The sequence below is a fragment of the Lissotriton vulgaris genome, chromosome 6 (genome assembly GCF_964263255.1).
Source record: "Lissotriton vulgaris chromosome 6, aLisVul1.2, whole genome shotgun sequence".
Lineage (NCBI taxonomy): Eukaryota > Metazoa > Chordata > Amphibia > Caudata > Salamandridae > Lissotriton > Lissotriton vulgaris.
The window spans coordinates 26077262-26101932 of NC_141694.1; the positions used below are offsets into that span (position 1 = coordinate 26077262).

Sequence of the window (24671 nt, forward strand, 5' to 3'; positions counted from 1 at the left end):
TACCATTCCTATGTGACTCTTAGAGTATATCCATTCGTATCCCTTCCCTATGTATAGAGATAACTCTAATAACTTGTGTGTGCAGTAGACCTCTGTACTCTCTGACATTCTAAGTGACTCTTAGAGTATATCCATTCATATCCCTTCCCTATGTATATAGAGATAACTCTAATAACTTGTGTGTGCAGTAGACCTCTGTACTCTCTGACATTCTAAGTGACTCTTAGAGTATATCCATTCGTATCTCTTCCTTGAGTGACTTTACTATTTGTACATTTGCAATTTTTCTTTCTGTGTATATCTCTTCTTTGTGTGACTTTACATCTTTTATGTAACGCTTGTAATCCTAAGTCCTTATGTTTTGCAACTGGTTCTTATGTATAGCGCTCTGACACATTCGGGGAATGTTCGCGCTATATAAAATCACATTATATAAAAATAAAATAGGTAAATAAAGTAACGTAAGGGTCATGTGACCCCGGTTTAATAAAAAGACAGGGACGCACAAACGGCGACGGACGCGAGCCCGAGCCATGGCCACCATACACAGTCTCCGAGCATGCGCTATGGCACGGGCAGGCTAAAGGCTGCGAACTGAAGTATCTGCGCATGCGCCATGTCTCGGTTACTCTAAGGGGCCACGATCTGAAGTTGCGCATGCGCTTTGGATCGTTAGGCTGAAGGCTGCGATCTGAAGTATCTGCGCATGCGTTCTGGCACGGTCACTTTAAAGGCTACGATCTGAAGTTACGCATGCGCTATGGCACGGTCACTCTAAAGGCCGCGAGCTGAAGTATCTGCGCATGCCCAATGCATTAGCCTTCATAAAGGACCCCGCCGAAAAGCACCATGGACATAGTGCGCATGCGCCGAGGCAGGGCCGCCGTAAAACATGATGATAAGATCAGGGAAAGCTCCCTTCCTCGCGCGTGGCGAGCACGAGGGGTCGGAGCAGAGGGCTCGCGGGGGCCCCGGGAGTTTTGTTTCAGGGAAAAAACGTCTGGCTCACGGACGGACAGGTAGGTGCACGCGCGCCGCATTGCACGGGCGTGTATAGCGTGAAACACGTGCGTGCATGGCGCGAGCTGCCGAGTTCTGGGTCTGCTGTGTCCCAGCTGTGAGGGGGGGGAGGGGAGAGCAGGCTTACACATACTCTTGGACAGAGGGGCCTTTGGAAGCAAAGACTCGGGAGACTTTGCATTTTTGGTTCAAGTAAATGCAATTTTAGAGGGCGGGGGGCAACTGAAATAAATCCATTTTGTCTTTAAAAATCCGCCACCCGCCTGGGTGTATTTGGTATGTGGCACAGCTGTAATTTTTATGTGTATTTACTTTTAAGACCTATATTTGAACAACTTTTCAAACATTTCACAATTCCCTTTGTTGAACTTTTTTTTATTCATACTGGCTGGTTGAACACCCCACTATAGTCCTGCCGAGTACCATACATCAGGCCAAGGGTACTCATAGTACGGCCTGGCAAGCCTTCCTTGGCGGCCCGCGGACCTTGCAGACATTGCAACTGTCTTTAAAAAAAAAAAAAATTAAAGGGTGTCAGCAAACCCCACCGACTCCGAGACACTCTGCTCTATGGGGGCCGGGCGTTTCAGAACAAAGCCCCATTAACAAGTAAATGGTCTTTTAAAGACCTGTGAAGTACTTGGTGAGGCTGTGTGTGGGTGTTCCCGGGAAGCTGGGGTGAGGTGGCAGAGGGAGAGAGAGAGAAGGAGGGAGACAGAGGGCGACAGACAGAGGGAGGAGGGCGGCAGAGGAAGACAGACAGATAGAGGGAGAAAGAGGGAAGGAGACGGAGGGAAGGAGACGGAGGGAAGGAGACGGAGGGAAGGAGACAGAGGGAAGGAGACGGAGGGAAGGAGACGGAGGGAAGGAGACGGAGGGAAGGAGACGGAGGGAAGGAGACGGAGGGAAGGAGACGGAGGGAAGGAGACAGAGAGAGGGAGGCAGAGGGAAGGAGAGGGAGACAGAGGGGGGGAGTCAGGGGGAGACAGACAGAGGGAGGGAGAGAGAGGGCGACAGACAGAGGGAGGAGGGCGGCAGAGGAAGACAGAGAGACGGAGGGAAGGAGACGGAGGGAAGGAGACGGAGGGAAGGAGACGGAGGGAAGGAAGGAGACGGAGGGAAGGAGGCGGAGGGAAGGAGACGGAGGGAAGGAGACAGAGAGAGAGGGAAGGAGAGGGAGACCGAGGGGGGGACTCAGGGGGAGGCAGACAGATAGAGGGAGAAAGAGGGAAGGAGACAGAGGGAAGGAGACGGAGGGAAGGAGACGGAGGGAAGGAGACGGAGGGAAGGAGACGGAGGGAAGGAGACAGAGAGAGGGAGGCAGAGGTAAGGAGAGGGAGACAGAGGGGGGAGTCAGGGGGAGACAGACAGAGGGAGGGAGAGAGAGGGCGACAGACAGAGGGAGGAGGGCGGCAGAGGAAGACAGAGAGACGGAGGGAAGGAGACGGAGGGAAGGAAGGAGACGGAGGGAAGGAGGCGGAGGGAAGGAGACGGAGGGAAGGAGACAGAGAGAGAGGGAAGGAGAGGGAGACCGAGGGGGGGACTCAGGGGGAGGCAGACAGATAGAGGGAGAAAGAGGGAAGGAGACGGAGGGAAGGAGGCGGAGGGAAGGAGACAGAGAGAGAGGGAAGGAGAGGGAGACCGAGGGGGGGACTCAGGGGGAGGCAGACAGACAGACAGAGGGATGGAGAGAGAGGGATGGAGAGAGAGGGAAGGAGACGGAGGGAAGGAGACAGACAGAGAGAGAGGGAGGCAGAGGGAGACAGAGGGGGGGGACTCAGAGGGAGACAGGCAGACGGAGGGATGGAGACGGAGGGATGGAGACAGAGGGATGGAGACAGAGGGATGGAGACAGAGGGATGGAGACAGAGGGATGGAGACAGAGGGATGGGGACAGAGGGATGGGGACAGAGGGATGGGGACAGAGGGATGGGGACAGAGGGATGGAGACAGAGGGATGGAGACAGAGGGATGGAGACAGAGGGTTGGAGACAGAGGGTTGGAGACAGAGGGATGGGGACAGAGGGATGGGGACAGAGGGATGGGGACAGAGGGTTGGAGACAGAGGGTTGGAGACAGAGGGTTGGAGACAGAGGGTTGGAGACAGAGGGTTGGAGACAGAGGGTTGGAGACAGAGGGATGGAGACAGAGGGATGGAGACAGAGGGATGGAGACAGAGGGATGGAGACAGAGGGATGGAGACAGAGGGATGGAGACAGAGGGATGGAGACAGAGGGAGGAGGGAGACAAAGAAAGCGAGACAGATAGAGGAAGACAAGGAGTGTGACCGTAACAGACAGAGGGAGGAGGGAGACAGAGAGAGGAGGGAGACAGACAGACAGAGTGAGGGAGAGAGAGAGATAGAGAAAGGGAGGGAGACAGAGAGAGAGAAAGATGTATGCATGCTGAGTCTGGTGGCTCAGTGGACGAAGGCTTCCGCTGCAGGGTCCTGTGTTCAACCTCATGGGTACATGTTTTTTTTTTTGGTCTAGCCCCGCCCCTCTCCCCCACTGACCCCACCCCCACCGGTGCAGCTCTCGGCCACAAACCACACTGGAAATTTGGCCCCCGAGAGAAAGTTTGTGAGTACCCATGCGTTCAACTAACGCATTTCAGTGTGGTGCTCCACATCACCGCACTGAAATGCATTGTCGCGCATATGATGCATTTCACATTATGTGTCTCTGCTGGAGCACTGCCTAAAAGTGTGGCATGAGTGGCAGCGCGCCGCCCAGGCCTGCGCGAGTTGCTCCTGCAGGCTTTGGGTGCTCAAAGCTGAGCTTTGGACGACTGACAGGCTCACAGCTCTGCTACAATGTATTCTAAATCCTGCTTACGGCTCTGATTCAGACAGCCTGCTGACTGACCTCACAAGGTGAGTGCCCAATGAGATGGCCGAGCTAGGCAGTCGGGTTGTAATACGCTTGGTCACCCATGGCGCTGCGGGGGGAGGTTACATCCTGCTGGCAGTGGGGAGTTTGTGAAGGGCTGGCTACTGGTTTACGGGCGGTGCTGGCCTGGGCCGCACTCCTGGCGTTTGCCTGGTTGCTGCTGCTCGCACCGGCTCGTCTGGCCGCCCGTGCTGTGGCTCAGGCATTATGGGCCTTGCCCACAGCCAATTCAATTATATTTCAGAGCTTGTGGTTTAAGTCAAGCGCTGTCACCCCGTAATGTAAATGTAAATGTTTTTGTACTTGTATAGCGCACAGCTACCCAGACCGGGTCTCCCGACGCTTGTACTCATACCGCTAAGGAACCCTTCCTGGTTTTTCCCTGTGAAATGTCCACTCCTGGGCATCCCCAAGGTGAAGCCAGGCATCCCAGCGCTGTTGGGGCCGTTGTGGAGATTAAGCAAGCTATTGCCCAGAGTTGCAGCGTGGGACCCATGATTAGAATAGGCACCAAGGCGAGAAATCCGGTCCGATGAATTTAGAGCTCAAGCCCCGCCAAGACCGGCCGAGGCAGGAATTGAACCCTGGTCCCGGGCCAGACCTCTGCATCAGGGTCTGCCGCTCTAACCATTGAGCCACACTTCTCCACATTTGCTCCCGTTGTGCAGCGGGCGGGCCTCCAGGACAGTCTGTCACACTGGACAGGCCACTCAGTCAGGACAGCTGGTCAGCGTGGACTAAGGAGGCGGGCGCCGGCGAAACAAAATGATTGCCTCCCGCCGCTAACAGGACATTGAAATAATTATTCAGGATGTCAACATATATTAATTTATGATATTTAGGCAGTTGGCGTCTGGTAAGTCAACTGTGTTGGAGGCCCTTAGTAGCGCTAGCGCGCTGTGTTAACACTGGTGCCAGTTCTACATTTATATATGCCAATTTAATTGTTTCTTTTAACAACTTGTAACTGGTAACTTTCTCGACAACTAGGCTCTCTGGAATTGCTGCCTCTGCCAGATGCTGGCTGACTTAAATTACAGGAAAACTGACAACGCCTGTCTTCGACCTCCTGACCTCGACACACAAGTACAGGTTAGTCCCCTTCCTTTACTAGAGCTTTGCAGCAATTTTAAGTTCTTTTTTGGGTTCATCAGTGCTCAAATGCATGTAATTTCTGATATTTATATGTTTCCCTTGTCTTCATTGCATGATTTTGCCAGTGAGAAAGTGTCACTCATAGTCGTTGAAATGTCACTCATAATTACACCGGAATTATGAAAATCTCACACATGGTAATCTGAAACCTTGGCAGCTTTGGGGAAGAAAAATTTCTTTCTTTCAGAGGACAACATGTAATAGCTGTACAAATAGAAAGTAATTGTAAACAAATATACTTTCATCAAGTTGGCTAACCTAAAGCTTCTTCGTTCTAAAGCAACATTAAAATTATACATACTATATAACCGTAGTTTTCAGCTACCACATTTTGAAAGATAAATCCACGCAGCCCTATCAAGCACACGGCTGCTATCTGCAAAGTGCATACCCTTCTTTTTCAGTCTAAAAATCTGATTTGATCTGCGATTCCAAACCCTGTAGTTTTTTTTTTCTCTAAAAATTCAGCCTTTCTTCTTTAGCATCACTTAGGCTGTTTGCTCCTTGTTGATATCAGGCAAGAGTTTGTGGTCCCACTAATTTAGAAAAAAAAGCACACGCCTGGGAGGGCTTCAGTTTGTTGGCACAATCTTAATGCGTGATAACAAACCACTAACGTCTGTGACACTGTCACTTAATCCAGCCTGAATCTGTGATGTCTCACAGACACATGGCTAAAAGAGGATGGATTACAATTACCAAATATTTATTACCACTGCGATCCTCTATTTTAGCCCCTTCATAAAACCAAATGAGGAATGTGCACCTCTGGAATTGTTAAAGATTAATTGAAATGTTTTAAGATTTTTGACAATTGCTACCAAGTCTGGAAACACGGATATTATGGGTCCCTGATTCAGGCCAGCAAGACTGGAATCTTTTTCTTTGCTATCATCCGGTGCAAAACATCAGTGCAGCTTTTGAGCTCCTTTCTCCCCAAAGTCGTTTCAATAAATAGCTTGTTAATTAATATAAAAAATATATCCGGAATTATGAAAGCACATTTTTTTTGTAATTCAGAAGTGTGATGCCAACTAAGAGTTAAATAGGAGCAAAACAAACCTGAAAACTTTACTCGGTGATGTGCAAATGACACATATTTGCAGAAACTGTTTCCAAACATTATTGTTTGTACACTATATAGTTTTATCAGTAAAACCGCATGCCAGTGGGAACGTTTGTGGCCATTTCAATGTAAAATCTGCTGATTAGAAATGACTGTGTGCTACCACTTCATGCTTTAATTATGTGTTTATTAAAAGTGATAGTTTTTTTTAAACATGATTTGAGAAACCTTTCTGTCCCCGCCCTGATGACACTTCTCAGTTAATGAACTGAGAGGCAAGCCAGGGGTTATGTGTATCCTGTGGCTGGATTTGTATTTTTTATGGAAAAAAAGTTTAGTCTATTACATCAAACAAAATACAGCCTGATTCATCAAGCTTAATGCGCTCGCAAAGGGCCAGATTCTGAGAATCTGGCCCTTTGCGAGTGCGATTTTTGCATTTGGGATTCATCATCCCAAATGCAAAAATCGGTAATAGCGATTTCGCTATTTTGCGAGGAATTACATTTAAGGAATCTCTATTTGAGATTCCTTAAATGCAATTCATCATCCATTTTTCAATAGCGAATTCGCAGTTTCGGCCCGCTATTTACCGCGAGGTCAAACCTCGTGGTAAATAGCGAAAACGTAGAAAAATGCTTTTAAAAGCATTTTTCTAAGTTGCATGTTGCACACACACATGTCCTTTGGACATGTGTGTGCGCAACACCTGTTTAAATTTGCATTTAAGGGGTGCTACAGGGTGTCCTTTGGACACCCTGGCACCCTTTAAATCGCTATCTTATTTGCGATTAGCAAATTGCTAATCGCAAATAAGGAATACTCCCCATTCATTCCTATGGGTCTTTTGAGGGAACAGGATATGGCATCACGGCCAGAGCAGCCGGCTTTTGAATTAGGGTGCCAAGTTAAAGTCTAAGCGCCGGCTCAACATGCTGTGATTCTGAGCAAATCACTTAATCTTTCCCTGTCTAAAACAAAAAGTGAGCATGTGCTTGTGTCATGCCACATAATTACACACCACATAATTACACTGCACTCAATGCAACATACACTCCAAATACCACTCAGTGCCACATAATTTCACGCCACATAATTACACTGCACTCAATGCAACATACACTCCAAATACCACTCAGTGCCACATAATTACACGCCACATAATTACACTGCACTCAATTCAACATACACTCCAAATACCACTCCGTGCCACATAATTACCCACCACATAATTACACTCTACTGAATGCAACACACACTCCACACAATACCACTCAGTTTCACATAATTATATGCTACATAATTACAATGCACTCAGTGCAATCTACACTCCAAATACCACTCAGTGCCACATAATTACACGCCACATAATTACACTGCACTCAATGCGACATACACTCCAAATACCACTCAGTGCCACATAATTACACGCCACATAATTACACTGCACTCAATGTAACATACACTCCAAATACCACTCGGTGCCACATAATTACACGCCACATAATTACACTGCACTCAATGTAACATACACTCCAAATACCACTCAGTGCCACATAGATACACACCACATAATTACACTGCACTCAATGCAACATACTCCAAATACCACTCAGTGCCACATAATTACACGCCACATAATTACACTGCACTCAATGCGAAATACACTCCAAATACCACTCAGTGCCACATAATTACACACCACATAATTACACTCTACTGAATGCAACTCACCCTCCACACAATACCACTCAGTTTCACATAATTATATGCTACATAATTACAATGCAACATGCCCTCCAAACAATACCACTCAGTGCCACACAATTACACTCTACTGAATACAACATCCACTCCTCATAATACCACTCAGTCCCACATAATTATATGTAGGGCTCCCGGTTTTCCGTTTAAACAGATTGATACATATAAATACAGACGGAAATCATTTATTCCTTTGTCTGTATTTATAAATAGAAACTGAAAATTACTAATCAACTTGCTTTATTGTGTCTGTTTGCTCCTCTGTAAAATGAGTGTCTGAGGCACACAGGGGCCAAGGAAAGAAATTTGAAACTGCTGCTGCAATGTCCTGCAGATTATTCTCCCCTCTAAATCACCCCACCCTACCGAGTCTGGGCTAAGCACTCTGCTGCCAAGGGAGACTGATTAGTTAACGAGCGACCCTTTGTACCTCCCAGACAGCAGCAGGCCGAGAGCGCTTATCTGCCTTTAACATACACGCTATTGACCATGGCACAGGGTTAATTAACACCCCCACGCCCCCAGACATCCTGTCAACACCATGACTTTGGTCATGTGTTTTCTCACCATCATCTTGTAGTAACTGCATGTCCTGAGGCATAGTTGAAAGAGCAAAGAAATGGACAAGCAGCAGGACAGTGATGTTCTCTTTGTCTTCGAATTACGCATCTTAAAGTGCGTGCGAACATCTGCACATCTGATGCACAGCAGCGCCTGGTTCACAGCTACAGCCTAGAGCCAAACACAACACCGAGGTGAATTACAGGGTGGCAAAGGCAAGCATGCATTTCAGGCTGATTGGCATACCGTCGGAGCGAGGTGCAGCGCTCTGCCCAAGACGCCGGAATTCCAACGATGCAATGATCACCTGTTAATGCGTGCCCAGGCTGTAATTGTTTCTTTTCAAATAAATAGACAATCACGGTACTTTGCAGACCGTGCAGGTAGTCTGACTTGCTGCTAACTGTTGCGTTTTAGTACACAGGTGTAACCACAAGAATACTGAAGGGGTGAGGGAGGCACAAGCACACGAGGGTGACTTGTTGAGTAGCTCTCAGCTTGTAAAAGCTACATAGATGTCTAAATGTTGCTGTTCCACATTTCTGTAGCCCGATCTCTAATTGTATTGAGAAAGCTGGAGCCCCTTACAAGTGCATTAATCTTGGTGGCCTAAAGTGTCCACATGTAGAATCTGTCTTTACATTTATTTTATTAATTATATGGCAATGGGTGTATACATCAACCAAAAAGGTGGTGCGTGGAGGAAATGGTATTAGTTGATGTGGAGGGACTTGAATGTCGTGGTCAATTAGCGTTAGTGAGGAATACAGATAGTGAACCACCCGACGTGCCTGGTCATCACTGCTGTGGGAAAAACGGGAAGAAATCAGGAATCTAGAGCCCTGTTTATATTCCTTGATTATCACTCAGCTTTATTTTCTAAGCCTCACAGCAGGAATTGAGTGACTTATGTGGGGCTAAGACTGGATATAACCCTGCGATGGCAAAAGGATTGTGATGTCACCTTCACTACCCATAGCACTGGGGTGAATTAACAACCATGGATGTGAACATATAGGCTCAAGTCTCGGGTTTGGCTCACCATCCTATGATTCTGGCCAAATCCCTCAATTTCCCTGTGTCTGTAAAAATCAAAATGACCTCGTGTAATCAAACTGTTGCTCATGTTAAGCTCTTCAGTACTTTTGGTGCAAAGTCACACTACAAAAAAACGGCAAAAAGAGTGCTTTGTCTGTTTGAATAAATGTGAAAAAATTCTAGCTGCAGCGTCTTCTTTTGCGTGCCACAAAAATAAATGCGGATAAATACAGATAAAATGGTAAAAAAATAAATATGGATAAATACAGACGGAAATGTGCAAAAAATAAATACCATAAAACCGGGAGCCCTAATTATATGCTACAAAATTACACTGTGCTCAACGCAACATACACTCCAAATACCACTCAGTGCCACATAATTACATGCCACATAATTACACTGCACTCAATGCAACATACACTCCAAATAACACTCAGTGCCACATAGTTACACGCCACATAATTACACTGCACTCAATGCAACATACACTCCAAATACCACTCAGTGCCACATAGTTACACGCCACATAATTACACTGCACTCAACGCAACATACACTCCAAATACCACTCAGTGCCACATAATTACATGCCACATAATTACACTACGCTCAACGCAACATACACTCCAAATACCACTCAGTGCCACATAATTACATGCCACATATTTACACTGCGCTCAACGCAACATACACTCCAAATACCACTCAGTGCCACATAATTACATGCCACATAATTACACTACGCTCAACGCAACATACACTCCAAATAACACTCAGTTCCACATAGTTACACGCCACATAATTACACTGCACTCAATGCAACATACACTCCAAATACCACTCAGTGCCACATAATTACATGCCACATAATTACACTACGCTCAACGCAACATACACTCCAAATACCACTCAGTGCCACATAATTACACGCCACACAATTACACTATACTGAATACAACATAAACTCCAAATCCCACTCCGTGCCACATAATTACACACCACTTAATTACACTCTACTAAATGCAACACACACTCCACACAATTTCACTCAGTGCCACATAATTATATACTACATAATTACAATGCACTCAATGCAACATACACTCCAAATAATACCACTCAGTGCCACATAGTTACACGCGACATAATTACACTCTATCTATCTATCGCATCACTACAGCATAACTCAGCGTCACCACAGCATTACTCAGGGGGCACTAAAACATCACTATGCGCTATCACAGCATCACTCGTCGCAACCACATCACTCAGCGCCACCACAACATCAATCTGTGCAACAATTACACAACTGGTTCAAATGTTCTCTCAATGTTTTAAGCTTTATTACAAATGTCACAAAAAGATGTTAATATTTCACTTCTGTTCTTGGATTTTCGTCACAATAAAATACACTGAACATAGTCTTCACAAAAGTTATTTACAAAAGTTTAAGCTATTGCCATTATAAATTACAATAACTTTTATTTAAGTATTAATTATTTTAAACAATTAAAAGTATTGGCATTGTACATGACAAAGCTATTAATTTCGCGATTTTCAAAACCAACACAAATTAAAAAAATTGTCATTTACAATACCAATAGCTCAAACTTTCCTAATGCGAGACCTATTGCTTTGCAAATGCTTGTTTATCTGGGGCTCAAGGACGACTTTTCTATGAACCAGACCACACAGGCTCAATCCTCATTTTGCTAGCCCAAGGATGAGCAAGTGCAGTCCAGCAGTTGGCGCAGCCTCTCTTCCCAGGTCCAGGGAACAGCACCGCAGTTCTCCTCCAGTCCCCATGCAATCTGAGGTCTGGGTGCCATATTTATGCTAAAAAATTGACCGAGGGATGTGGTGGTTATTAGCCAATGGGTTACAGGGTCACTCCCCAACTGGTGTCACGTTCCGGAAAAGTGTGCTATCTAGCTGTCCCAGACTGCACTATTGTGCCCACTCCCAAGATGGAACAACCCATCTCCTGGTGTGTGAACATGGTAGCCCACCCTAAAGGTGTGACTACCTGGGGGCTACATGCCCATGGAAAAATCGGTTTGGTCACGTCTCCAACCCCCCCTAACCCCCCCTTGTGTCCCCAAACAGCAACCATAATATCAGGTGTGTTCGCCATTTACCCTTTAAAGATGGCTTCCCCTTAAAGCTCGCCTTTTGGGCACACACCGTGCGCTCTATTGCTCTCTCTCCAGGTCTCTATTGTTTCCTCTCCTGGTAGTTGTCCACACCTCTCCCCACGAGGGCTGAAGGCCATCTTGTTGCAAGACTCTGAAATGGCAATTGGGAATAAGCAGATCAAACATACACGTTTAGGGGTCAGTGCACTGACACTGAGGGATGGTTAGCAGTCCTCCGAGCACTCTGCTTCGAAAAATCTGCAGCATCAGTCCAAAACATTTGGTGTGATCGTGCAAAAAGAGGCATTTCCTTACATTAATCATTAATCAAATCATTAATCAAATGAATGTTATAGAAGTGTCATCACTTTTAATAGTCTGTGGCCCGTCTCGTAAAAGTGGCGTCTTGTAGATATTGTATGCACAGAGAATGGCCTCTGCTGTACAGAGTTGCCATTTGCTATCAAATAGTCAGATAATTTAGCTTTTCTGTGTTTTTTGGTCCCTTTCTCCTACCCGAAACCATATTTCAATTTACCAAAATGTTCACCATCTTTGTCTTAGCCGGGTGTGTTTTGCAGATCACTTGAAGGCAACATCCATATGATTAGAGCTAATCTTACCAATGGTGTAGACCCTGTACCAGCTTGCAGATCTATTTTGGTCTAGCCTCCTTTAATTAAGGTTACACAATGAGAGCTTGGCGACAGAGTACTCGGTCACAAATGCTACAGGGCAACCTGTCAATCAAACCCTCAGCCCTCCCTCCCTATTTAGAGTGGGGCAGACCATGAGCCCCCATTAACTCAGTTGATGGACATCAACACACAGTCACAGAGTAGAGTCTGTAAGAGGTAGGACATAACACTGTCTGTTCTATTTCAGTTAAATAGCATTATGTCTTTTTTCTCTGTTTCTCACCGCCAAGCCATACCTGGCAGTGAGGGATTATTAAAAAAATAGTAATTCGCTCCACACCATGGGAGGAAGCTCTCAGGTTGAGATCAGCAGACCTTAATGTTCCAGTTGTAAGTTTATGGGCAAACAGTTTGGCTGGGTAGTCCAGCGATATGTAATGTAAAGCTTTAAATGACAAGGAACAGTTTAACATTTGTTCTTTGCTTAACAGGCAACCAGTGGAGAAACCTCAGAGCACACACAGTGTGGAAGTTAAATGCCATCACCCTGCACTCTCTGGACTTAGAGATCAATATAGTATTTGTTGCAATGATCTGGACAGAAAATAAATACATCCAGTGTTAATGGTGAACAGAGAGGTAAGACACTATTTTGCCTAAGTAGGTGGTAGAAGTCAAACTTGTAGAGTGAATGCTCACTGTCGAATAACCTACCAGGATTGCAAACTTTTGAACTAGAATGAGGAATGGTTTTAGTAGCTTTGTCCAAGAAAAGCACAGGCAGAGGGGGCGATGGACACCAGTAGCAGGATTTCTGTTTTTCTCACTGTTCAACCATAACCAGTTTTTTCTAATGGAATCTTCTACCTGCAGATTCCTCTCCTTTAAAAAAAATTCCCCATGTGCCAGACTGGAGCTGGAAACTGTTTTCATAGCTCTTTTGTGCCACTATGATTGCACTGGAAATGGTGCAGGTGTGATGCTATTAGACCCAATGTCTAAAAATATTGATCCCTTTGGGAAACAATGATAGCACACCAGATCTTTACTATTCACTCAAACAACAGGAGCCTCTCACCCTGGTCAATCAATCAAATATGACCATGTTTATTCCTTAATTCTTCACAAATTCAACAAAAAATAATTAGAAAATAGATAAAATAAAGCAATTTGCTCTAACATATAAAAACAATATCAGTCCAATACATTCAAGATACTTGTATGATAGCTTAAACCACTACTAAGGTTTTGGTCCTAATTAAAAACAAAGTGCACATTAATTATGAAATTCAGCAATCCGTCATAATTGAGGGTGATATTCTATGAAACACTACATTCCGATTCCACAATCAAACATGAAAAGTTCTTTCTTTTTTAAAAACAAAACTACCTAGAGGCGACACGTTTCGGTGGTATCCACAGGTCCAACCACCTTCTTCAGGCTTTACATTGACAATACAATTCCAGCACTTTGAATCTATATGAAAAAAGGATATATGTAAGTGTGTGTGTGTGTGTGTGTATATATATATATATATATATATATATATATATATATATATATATATATATATATATATATATATATATTCCTATGTATCAAAAAGAAATTTATTTTATACAATTTTATATTAACACCATTTAAAAAAACATATTAAATAAATAAACATATACAATTAGATTGTTGGCTTTATACAACTCACACCACTCCTGTATCACACCTGTTCTTAGAGTGGCGCCCCCCTGCAAGTATTCGGAAGTGGTGTGATACAGGAGTGGTGTGAGTTGTATAAAGCCAACAATCTAATTGTATATGTTTATTTCTTTATTTAGTTTTTTTGATGGTTTTAATATAAAATTGTATAAACTAAATTTCTTTTTGATACATATGATTATATATATATATATATATATATATATATATATTTACCTACAGTAGGTATATATAGTTAGGACCTAGTTACCATAGGAAATTCTGAACATTCTATTGGGAATAACTTTGGCGCCGATTAAGGGATCTGCCTGTAATTTTCCTTAAATTGCCTCGCTACGCTCTGCTCCTTCCCTGAAAGTTTCGGGGGGATTAGTCAAGCGGGGGCTGAGAAAAAAGGGGGTCCCAAAACGTGTTTTCCCCATGTTAATTTCCATAGGGACATTCTGACAAGGCTACAGGCTGAACGGAATTACACCAGGTTTGGCAAAATGGTAGGGACTGGTATGCAGCTGTGCCTTTTGTATGTTTGGTGTAAATCCCTCCAGTAGTTCTTGAGAAAATTGAATTTGAAATTTTTCAAATGGCATTTTCTATGGGGCCTTTAGACACGGCTACAGCCCGAACGGCTGAACGGAATTACACCAAACTTGGCAAAATGGTAGGGACAGGTATGCAGTAGTGCCTTTTCTATATTTGGTGAAAATCCCTCCAGTAGTTGTTGAGAAAATTGAATTTGAGCAAATTATATATCTATATGCGCTCACAGTACGCGTACGTGCGCGTACCCTTACGTGCAGGAGCGAGTTTCTGATTGGCTGGCAGTCGACTGTCAACATTCCAAACTTTCCAAACCAGGAAGTGTTGGCCACCATCTTGTTTTTCAGGAGAACTGAGGCACAAGAGAGCCCAAAGCAAGAGTGGAAAACACGAAAAGGGGGCAGGGTAGAGACCCCCCCCAACCCTTTAGCTCTTCTCGGGGGGTTCCAAAAGGACCCCCAGGAGCAAATTTTTTAAAAAATCGCGGTGTGCGCGCACGGTACGCGTACCGTGCGCGTGCCCCGCGATTTTAAAAAAGGGCTAGGGGGTCTCAGCCCTGCCCCCTTTTCGCGTTTTCCACTCTTGCTTTGTGCTCTCTTGTGCCTCACTTCTCCTGAGAAACAAGATGGCTGCTCAGGTGGTCCCAGAAGGATAATAACATATATAAACGTTATCCGCTAATAGAATTAGCATTTACAAAACCTTTGAAATTTATTGAAAAAAAATATAGGTTTCACGCCTGATATAGTTCGGAATCAGCATTTAAAAAACCATGCAAATTCACTGAAAAAAAACATAGGTTTCAAGCCTTATATAGTTAGGAATTAGCATTTAAAAAACCTTGCAAATTAACTTAAAAAACCATAGGTTTCAGGCCTTATATAGTTAGGAATTAGCATTTAAAAAACTATTGAAATTGCTCCTATATAGTTAGTTGTACTAACCTTTGATACACCCAGTGTTAAATACAGACTATCATTCTTGAAACCATTGACACACCAATACCAGTTACTACATACGCACTCACTGATTCCTAGGTCTACACACACATTCACTCATTCACCCATAGAATCACTCATACATACAGTCACTCATCAATACAACACTATCATATGCACTCATACACCTATACAGACACACACACACTGCCACTCATCCATGGAGTTACTCACACACCTAGTCAGTCATGCAAAGAATCAATCACACTTCCATTTCCTCAACTATACAGTTATACACACAACACCTTACTTATTCAAACATACACTAACACATACTTACTCTCTTATAGAATCACTGATACAAGTACACAATGATCCATACAGCCACTCGCACACTCACTGGCTCTCATGTATAGTCATTTATATATGCCAACTCTCACATGCACTGTGTTTTACATATGTACTTACTTGGACATGTAGCACTGAGATATCCACTCACTCACCAACACACCCATGCACACAGTCAACCGCCCATATAGCTATTTCCACATGCACTCTTGAACTCCTACACCTAGTGAATCAACTGCTCACACATCTATGCACACACCTCCCAGTCACCCACACACACACTCAGTCTCCCATTCAAATACTTGGGCAACCAATCAATAACCCATATAGCCACTCATATAGCTACTGATCAACACATGCAGCAGCTTACACAACAACAGACATACTGATGCACACATTCAGACAGTTTAGTCACTAACCCATGCATTTAGTAAGACACATTTAATCGCTCACTCACTCATACAGCCAGTCACTCACCTACTAAATCCTTCATCCAGACAATTCTACATCCACTCATTCTTCAATATGTAAAACATATTTAAACTTTACAGAAACACACAGTCACTGGATGATGTCATCAGTGATGTCATCAGTGATGTCAAATGAGATGTCATCAGTGATGTCATTTGAGATGTCATCAGTGATGTCACTGACCATGTCATGAATGATGTAATATGTGACATCATCAGCAGTGGATTGCGGGTGCGCGAAATATAGTTAGTACAACTAACTATTTAGGAGCAATTTCAATGGTTTTTTAAATGCAAATTCTTAACTATATAAGGCCTGAAACCTATGGTTTTTTAAGTGTGTGTGTATATATATATATATATATATATTACCTACTGGCGGTCGCCAGTAGGTAGTTATAGTTAGGATTTTTTTCAATGTTAAATCTCAAAATTCTATTTGGAATAACTTTGGTGCCGGTTGACGAATCTGCCTGAAAGTTTCTTCAAAATGGCCTTGCGGAGCTCCGGTCCTTCCCTGAAAGTTTGGGGGGGATGCGTCAAGCGGGGGCCAAGAAGAAAGGGGGCGTCCCAAAACGCGTTTTCCCCATGTTAATTTCCATAGGGCGGTCGACCTCCCTTTTAGCCCGAACGGCTGAATGGATTTCCTCCAAATTTGGCAAAATTGTAGGGACTGGTAGCCCGGTGTGCCTTTGCTATGTCTCAAGATATGTGCTCCAGTGGATTTTGAGTAATTTAGGTTAAAAAATATATATATCTATAGGCGCGGCCCGGTACACGCATCGGGGAGCGCACCGGGCATGCCACGCGACTTGTGCACGGAAAGCTGATTGGCTCACGGGTGTCGAAACAGTCCGGAGCGGCCGCCATCTTGTGTCTCGTAGCATCGAGATAAAATATGTGGCAAAAATCAAAGGGGGAAATGAGCAAAAGGGGGCAGGGTACACCCCCCTGACCCCCTAGGTTTGATGTTGGGGGAAAAAAGGGTGGGACAAATAAAATTTTTAGATTTTCGCGGGGGGAGCGCCCGGTACGCGTACCGGGGAACGTACCATGGAGAAAAAAGAATGACACTTTTTTTTAAATAAGAGCATTTTTTTATAAATTGGAGGTCGTTCTGAAAAGAAATTTTTTTTGTTTTTGTTGTTTTATATTTTTTTTATACTTTTTAAAACGATTTTATACAGGGATTCAAAAACTGCTCAACAGGAGCAAAAAAATGTGAAAATTTAGGGACTGGGAGAGCAGCGGTGTTCCTGTCTCTTTATAGCAATGAGTTCAACGCTCTGCTCCCCATAACAGAGCAGTTCGTCACAGTCCACGCATAGAAATGTAATGCCTGCAAAGACCGGCTGCACGTTAGGGACCATTCTTTCACGTGTTGTTCCTGAAGGTGTTGCTCCACCGGTGGAGGTGCTGCCGCCATCTGTTGGTAAATTCCGTGCCAGCTCCCTGACACTCTCCCTGGAATAATTATTTGGGTGTCTTCTTTTGACATGCTTAATTAAATTGGCATTTCCAAAGCTATATTTTTTTTTAGGATTGCCTCTGGATAAAATACTGCCACATATTTTGCAGGTTACTTTACCAGCATTAACTTTTTTTTGTCCTTCAGGGATGTCAAAAATTTCCAGATGAAGTGGTTCTTTTTTTTCTGGAGAGGAGGGTCCTCAGGCAAAAAACCATCTGAATCACTGCTGGATGACTCCCTTGCAGCCATTGCTGTAGATCAGGAAAATTATGAGAAGAAAATACACAGAACACCTCTTGCTCTCTCCAAGTGCAAATCAATAGTGAGAGAAATGGGTGGGTTTCTCAAAATTTAGAAGAAAAAAACTTCTGAACCAATGAAAAGTGTTATTTTAAAGTCACATGGCTTGACGTGCTTACGCTACGCGCCCTTGGGCCCGTCCCGGGGCGCGCAGCGTAAGCGCGTCGGGGCGCTTACGTTGCGCGATCGTATACGCTCGGGCGCTTACGCGGTGCGTCATAAGACTCATCTCGCGGCTACGCGATACGTGTCTTATGACGCGTGGCATGGCGGCTACGCGATACGTCACGATGTGGTTTTAGTTCGCGGCAATATCGCTATCCGGACGCTCACCGGTACACGCCCCGGAGCGCGGCGTAACATTGCGCTTACCGGTGCGTTCACCGGTACGCGCCCCGGGAGCGCCTCGGGGTTAAAAATATTTAAAAAATGTAACATATTTATACAATATAAAATTCGTTATAAAATTTTTCACTTTTTATACCTATAAATATTTGCTATTAAAAAACCATTGAAATACACTGAAAAAACCATAGGTTTCACACCAGTTATAGTTAGGAATTAGCATTTAAAAAAACAATTAAATTCACTGAAATAACCATAGGTTTCACACCAGTTATAGTTACCTGGAAATTTTACGGACATAAAACCATTGAAATTACACGTTATAGTTAGTTGGACTCACTATAACTTGCGCGTGCAATGCACTGCTGATGACGTCACATATTATATCACTCATGACATGGTCAGTGACATCACTCATCACCACTTGATGTATAATATCCCAATCTAAAAAGAAAATTCCCATGGCTCATTATTAACCAGACAAAGATTACACCTCAAACTCTGTAAATAGATGCGACTCCATTTTTTGTTACATTAAAAACAAGTGCATCAAAGTGAACGTTAAAAACATTACGGTAGACCTTTTAGACTCAGTGTAATTCATAATCATCTCTAAACAGAGCAGAACAAACAAACAGCCAAGGATCACAATTGTGAGCCCCTAAAAAAGAATGGTAACATTTGTCATAATGGGATGAGATTAGCATATATCCCAGAATATCTAAAGAAAGTTGTAGTTAGTACCTCACTGATATACAATTATTCTCCCAGAAACCATGCCATCTCTTCCTCAGAATTCAACTCTTTAGGGATCTTGGAATCTAAATTAAGGATATATTGTGATTCCAATTGCCGTAGTTTGCGAATTATATCACCTCCTTTATTGCTGGGTGGTATCCTGTCAACAACGATTACTGTGGTGAAATTCTTCGAAATGGCGTGCAAGGGGTGACTGTTTGTCTTTGTTTTGGATCGCTCTCATATGTTCTAACACCCGTTTCTTGGCAGCAAACATCGTACTGCCCACATATTTCTTTGAACACGGACATGTTAGTACATAAATGCAATGGTCTGAGAGGCAGGTCAGATGTTTATCGATCAACTTTTCCACATTTTCAACAGGGTAAAACGCTTTCTTGATATTGCAGCTAAATTTACAGGCCTTGCAGGCCATGCAGGTATAGAATCCCTTAATGTTCAATGGGGATTCCTTCTTTCTAACAAGGTCATTGCTGCATAACTTATCCTTAAGGGACTGTCCCTTTCTGAATGTGATGCTTGGAAAATTTTTTACATCTTCATCAAGGGTTACTTCTGTTTTTAATACTTTCCAGTGCTTAGCTAAGCATTGTCTGACCCTGATAGACCCAGAATTGTAGATGGAGATGTACCTGATATTGGTGGTATCTTGTTTTGTGCTGGAAGAGTCCAGCAATTCACTCTGGGTAAATTGACTTGCCTTCAGAAGGCAAGTAAATTTTTTATTGGTCTGTCTAGTCTCATGATGCTGTAGTTTGGGGGAACAAGTAGATCAATGCAAGGCGATGAAGTTTCGGTGAGCCCAGATTTCTTGGGTTAAAATAAGATCGGCGATGTCAAAGGCATGCTTCACTGCTGATTGTTAGTTAAGCAGAAGACCTAGGAATGGTTTCAAGGAGTTCTCGGGAGTTAAATCTTGATTGGATGCGGTTAGTAGAACTCTCTTCAGGTTATCAATGTTTAACTTTCTATTTTTTATGATGAAATTTCTATTAACGCTGATTTTGACCATTCCAATTTTGTTTTCGCCTCCTAAGTCTGGGTGACTAGAGGCCTTGGGTGTTGATGCATCGGATAGTAGTAAGGGGAAAGTTTCTTTTTCTTCTGATAGATAGATCTTTAAGTTGTTGACGTGGACGATACAGCCTCTTTGACTAGGGCATGGCTGTAAGGTTAGCGTGGCTTTGTAGTTTGCATACGGAATTCTGAATGAGCTTGATTTTTGATAGAGATTCTTCTGTGCTGTGCAAGATGCTCTTCATTTCAAGAATAGCACTTTGAATGCTCTGAGATAAGTTGACGGTTTAGAGTCTCAGTGCTTCAAGCTTCATTTGAGTTGTCGATGATCTATGAATGGCGACCTTGGTTCCTGAGCTCTTTGTGATAGAGAGCTCGCCACTCTCGTGAGTGGGGCTAGCTTTAAATATCCCAGTAGTTGTTACTCTATTCGCAGGAGTGACCAAGTGAACGACTCTATCCGGGGGTGGCTATAGGTGGAGTTCAGTGATACACTCTGGGCTATTTGGGTAACTGGTGCTGAGGGGGTAGTAGGTGTAGAATGTATGGTTGTTACAGTTAGAGGCACAGGTTTGCTACGTTGTCTAGACGATGGGTTGACCATAAACCAGTTAGCTTTTAGGTGGTTGCAACCCTGAGTTATGTGTCGATTGGGTATCACAATTGGAGGTATAGGGACGGACCTATCTTTAAGCATAGGTGTTAAGCAGCTATTGCTGAGACATGGTTGATTGACCTCTGAGTGCTGTTGTTCGCTGTCCTGAGTCTCTAATCTCATTGATATGAGCTTAGATAGCTGGGTTTCTTGTGCCGTATTTGTGTCTGTTCTGGTGGGAAGATTGCTTGGCGTTGAGTTGGATTGGGTGACCGGGTGCTGAGGAAGTCTTGTGGGAGTGTTAAGTACCTGCTTTTTCAGGTTGGTGAAGTTGTCATCTAATTTCTTTAGATCCTTGTTAGCCGCTTGAATAAGTACTGTGCTGTTTTTATAGATTGTTATGTTTAGATTTGCTCTAAGGTCGTGTGAGGGGGTGATCCTTAGCTTGGTGCAATGGGGATTATTTCTGTTTTTTGTGTGTTTAATATTTTCATTAAGGTTGCCCGCCAAATTGCTATTTTTCGAGTGAAGAATATCAGGTCCTTTACGATGATGCCTTTTTTAATATTGAATGAAGGATCAGAAATCAGTGTCTCTGGGTTTCTTCTCAAAATGTTGTGTTTAAAAGTTTTAGCTGCAGCCCTGGAGAGGTTGGGGGGGATATAAGATAGTGAAGGAGTTTTTGCCTGCTGTTTTTAGGCATGATGATCCTGCCATGTTGGTGGAACGCGCTTTCACCAGTTTACAAGAGCGTTACTTTCCCCTTCCAATTCCAGACATACTGCTAAGGTCTTCTTCACTCCCACCAGAAAGATGGAGTTTCTGCCTCTCCTCAATTCTCCATATACAACACTCAACTCTCTTCTCACATTCCAAAGTCCTGTTTCTGCTTAGACAGGTCCCTAAATTTCATTCACCCTTTTTCTTCCTCCGTTGCCTCTGATCATTCCTTTTCATGCAAGGAATTTCCTCTTGCGTATGAAACTGATAATTGTGTGGCATCGACTTCCTGCTTTCCAATGGCAAAGTCAAGAGTTTGTTGCAAAGTATTTTTGTCCTGGCAAGTACTCCACCCAGAAATTAAATTCTCTTAACTTTCTATCAACCTCGCCTCCCTACAATAGAAGATTTGCGGCTGTTGACAATGGTCTGTTGACAAAGTATAGACTCAAAGATAGAATTTAAAATTTTAGATGGGTCATTAGAAAGTTATTGCCTCTCATTCCACAATTGTAAAATGTTTCTCCACGCCTTTAAAGGAATTTGAAGCAAAGGCTACAACCCTTTCGTCCCCCTTTACCACTTGCGAGAGGACTGCACCCAGCCCTTTTAGGCTAAAATCCATAGTTAATCTGCACATAAAGAAAGTCATAGGTTATGCATCTTCTTATTTATCTTGTACTTTAAATAACTGAGACCAATCTCACGCTCATCTGACCACTCATACCAGGAACCTTCCATCCAGTTAAAACATTTTCTCTAGACAACACTTGCAAAATTCTGGAGTTTGGAATAGTATTCTGCCAGTCAAGGAATAATCTCACCATGACATAAAGCCCATAAGGCCAGACTCCATCTTTAGCAGGCCAGACTCTGTTTTATCATGTCTGCAGACTCATTGGCATGCCTGCCTCTGACGCAGGTGTCGTCTGCCCTTCTCTTTCCAAGAACCTGGGAAAGTTTCAAGTCACTCAGGCAATAACATTGATAAAACACTTCATGTGACGCAAGAATGAGACCCATTCCGTGTTCTCGCTATCTCAAGGTCACACCAGAATAATAACCAGAACAGTGTGATATAGTGATAAAGGGCCACATGTACAAAAACTTTTTGAGGTCTCAAACGTCCCAATTTACAGAATCGGGTAGTTTGCGACTGCAGAGAAGATTTTCAAAATGTACAAAAGTCAAACTGCAATTCAGTAACCTGTTATAGAATCAGTTAGGATTTGCAAATCAGTATTTGAAAGGGACGTGTTTAGGGCGTCCTTCTTAATACCGATTTCCAGTGGTTTGTATGAATATTTTGTAACCCGTTTACGGTCATAAAACATTTAATTTTCACCTGCACCTTCAAAGGTGGTGGTGACAACTTGCAGATAAGAAGAGATCCCAATGTCACTCCTCCCACCCTCAAATGAATTTTGATGCAAATATTTTTTTATGGGCAAGCAGTGGACCCACTGACCACTACCTACTTTTTTAAAAATGATCCATAAACATTTCATTTTTTTCTTTTTAAACACATCTGTTTTCCTTTAACCCCTTCGCTGCGGGGCTAATTTCCCCACAGCGCGGGGGGAGGGGGGCGGCGCGCGGCGCCGCTGTGCTCATGACGAGCCCAGGCTCGTCATGCAGCACGGTGCTCGTGTGCTGGTGACGAGCCTGGGCTAGTCATGACCACGCCCGCGCAATGGAACGCTCAGCACAGCGGGGAAATTAGCCCCGCGTGTGAGCGTTCCACGGCTCATGACGAGCCTAGGCTAGTCACCAGCACACGAGCACCGTGCTGCATGACGAGCCTAGGCTCGTCATCAGCACGGAAGGGGTTAAGGAAGATGGGTTGCATTAAAAAAAATTGCTTTATTAAAAACCAGTCACTGACATGAGGGGGGGAGGTTCTGCTGATCCCAGCAGACCACCATCCCTTTGATGGCTTCAATTGACTGCAACCTACCTAGATAGATCTAGTGCAACCATATTAGAATCCGCTATTTCCAACTTCTCGATTCTTGTACATTAGGAATTGAGATTTCCTATTCCGATTCACAAAGATTCGTAATTGGGAAATAGCAATCCCTAACTTCTCGACTTATGGCCTCATATTTATTAAAAGAGTTTTTAAACATGAACTGGGAAATACTCCCATCCCTGCCCTGATAGCAATGCTATTAGTGAACTAAGAGGCAAGTCTAGGGTCATGTGTACCCTATATGTGGTAGATTCTTATTATACATCGAGCAAACATTTAGTCAAACAAAAGAGTTTTATTTTTTTGTACAGCAGAAATGCTGACCTCCCACATTTGAAGGTGCACTCACAAGTGATAATGAAGAAAAAGGCGGCGCTGTAAAATGAAATATTTGCCTACAATCACACATTTTGAGACCAATTTATGGCCCGGCCAGGTACATTACAGTTGGATAGAATATTTAAGTTACTAGACCTATTCGCTTCTAAGAACACTACCACCAGCCATTTCAGAAGCTTTGATTTCCTCATTTGTTCCCAGTTGCAGTAGCTTATAAAATCCCTCTTTGGTGAGAAAACGTAAGTTTTGGTTTGGTTCTCTTATAGGTTTATGAACTTATGGTATTCTTTTTCATCAGAATTCTGTGCATTAAATTCCTCAACAGGCCTAATCTCTGAAACGTTGTCATCATATCCTAACCGCGCTGTTTACATGAACATGGCTTGTTCTGGATAATTGCAATTCAGCCCAATTTCCAGATTCCCCCCTGATGGCGCCATCCCAATGAATTATCTTTACGCTTGACTATGAACATGTCCCTGGTGTTTCTTTTCCTTCTATTGAATTCTCGTCACAGTATTCCGTATCAGATTATTGTTAAGGATTCCTAATACGTCTGGGTTATTGTCAGGAGCCAGTAATTTGATGTTCTCTGTGCCAATTATGTTTTCCCAATTCCTGTCTCCAATCAACAGGAATATGTACTAGCTAATACTTCCTACGATATAAGTGGCATCTTTCAATCCTGTGTCTTTTGCTTGCTGTTTTCCTTGCACTACTTTGTATTGAATAATGTATTGGTTAAGGTCATCAAACCTGCATTTATGAGCCAAATTTCTCAGACCTGCTAGACTGACCTAACTTTCTTAGTTTTTGTTTGAATCATGGCAAAAACACCACATTGTTCTTCGAGGTGAAATGTTCTTCTAGCGTTT

At 43.5% G+C, this 24671-nt stretch overlaps 1 protein-coding gene across 1 annotated transcript in view; it reads left to right on the plus strand.

Moving 5' to 3' along the window:
• The first annotated feature begins 860 nt into the window (after positions 1-860).
• LOC147706730 (uncharacterized) overlaps positions 861-24671 on the plus strand; it is a 35672-nt gene continuing 11861 nt past the window's right edge. Inside the window, exons 1-3 of the mRNA XM_086925877.1 lie at positions 861-1019; positions 4902-5003; positions 12763-12910. The gene's annotated coding sequence lies outside the window, so the exon portion shown is untranslated. The remainder of the gene's footprint in view (positions 1020-4901; positions 5004-12762; positions 12911-24671) is intronic.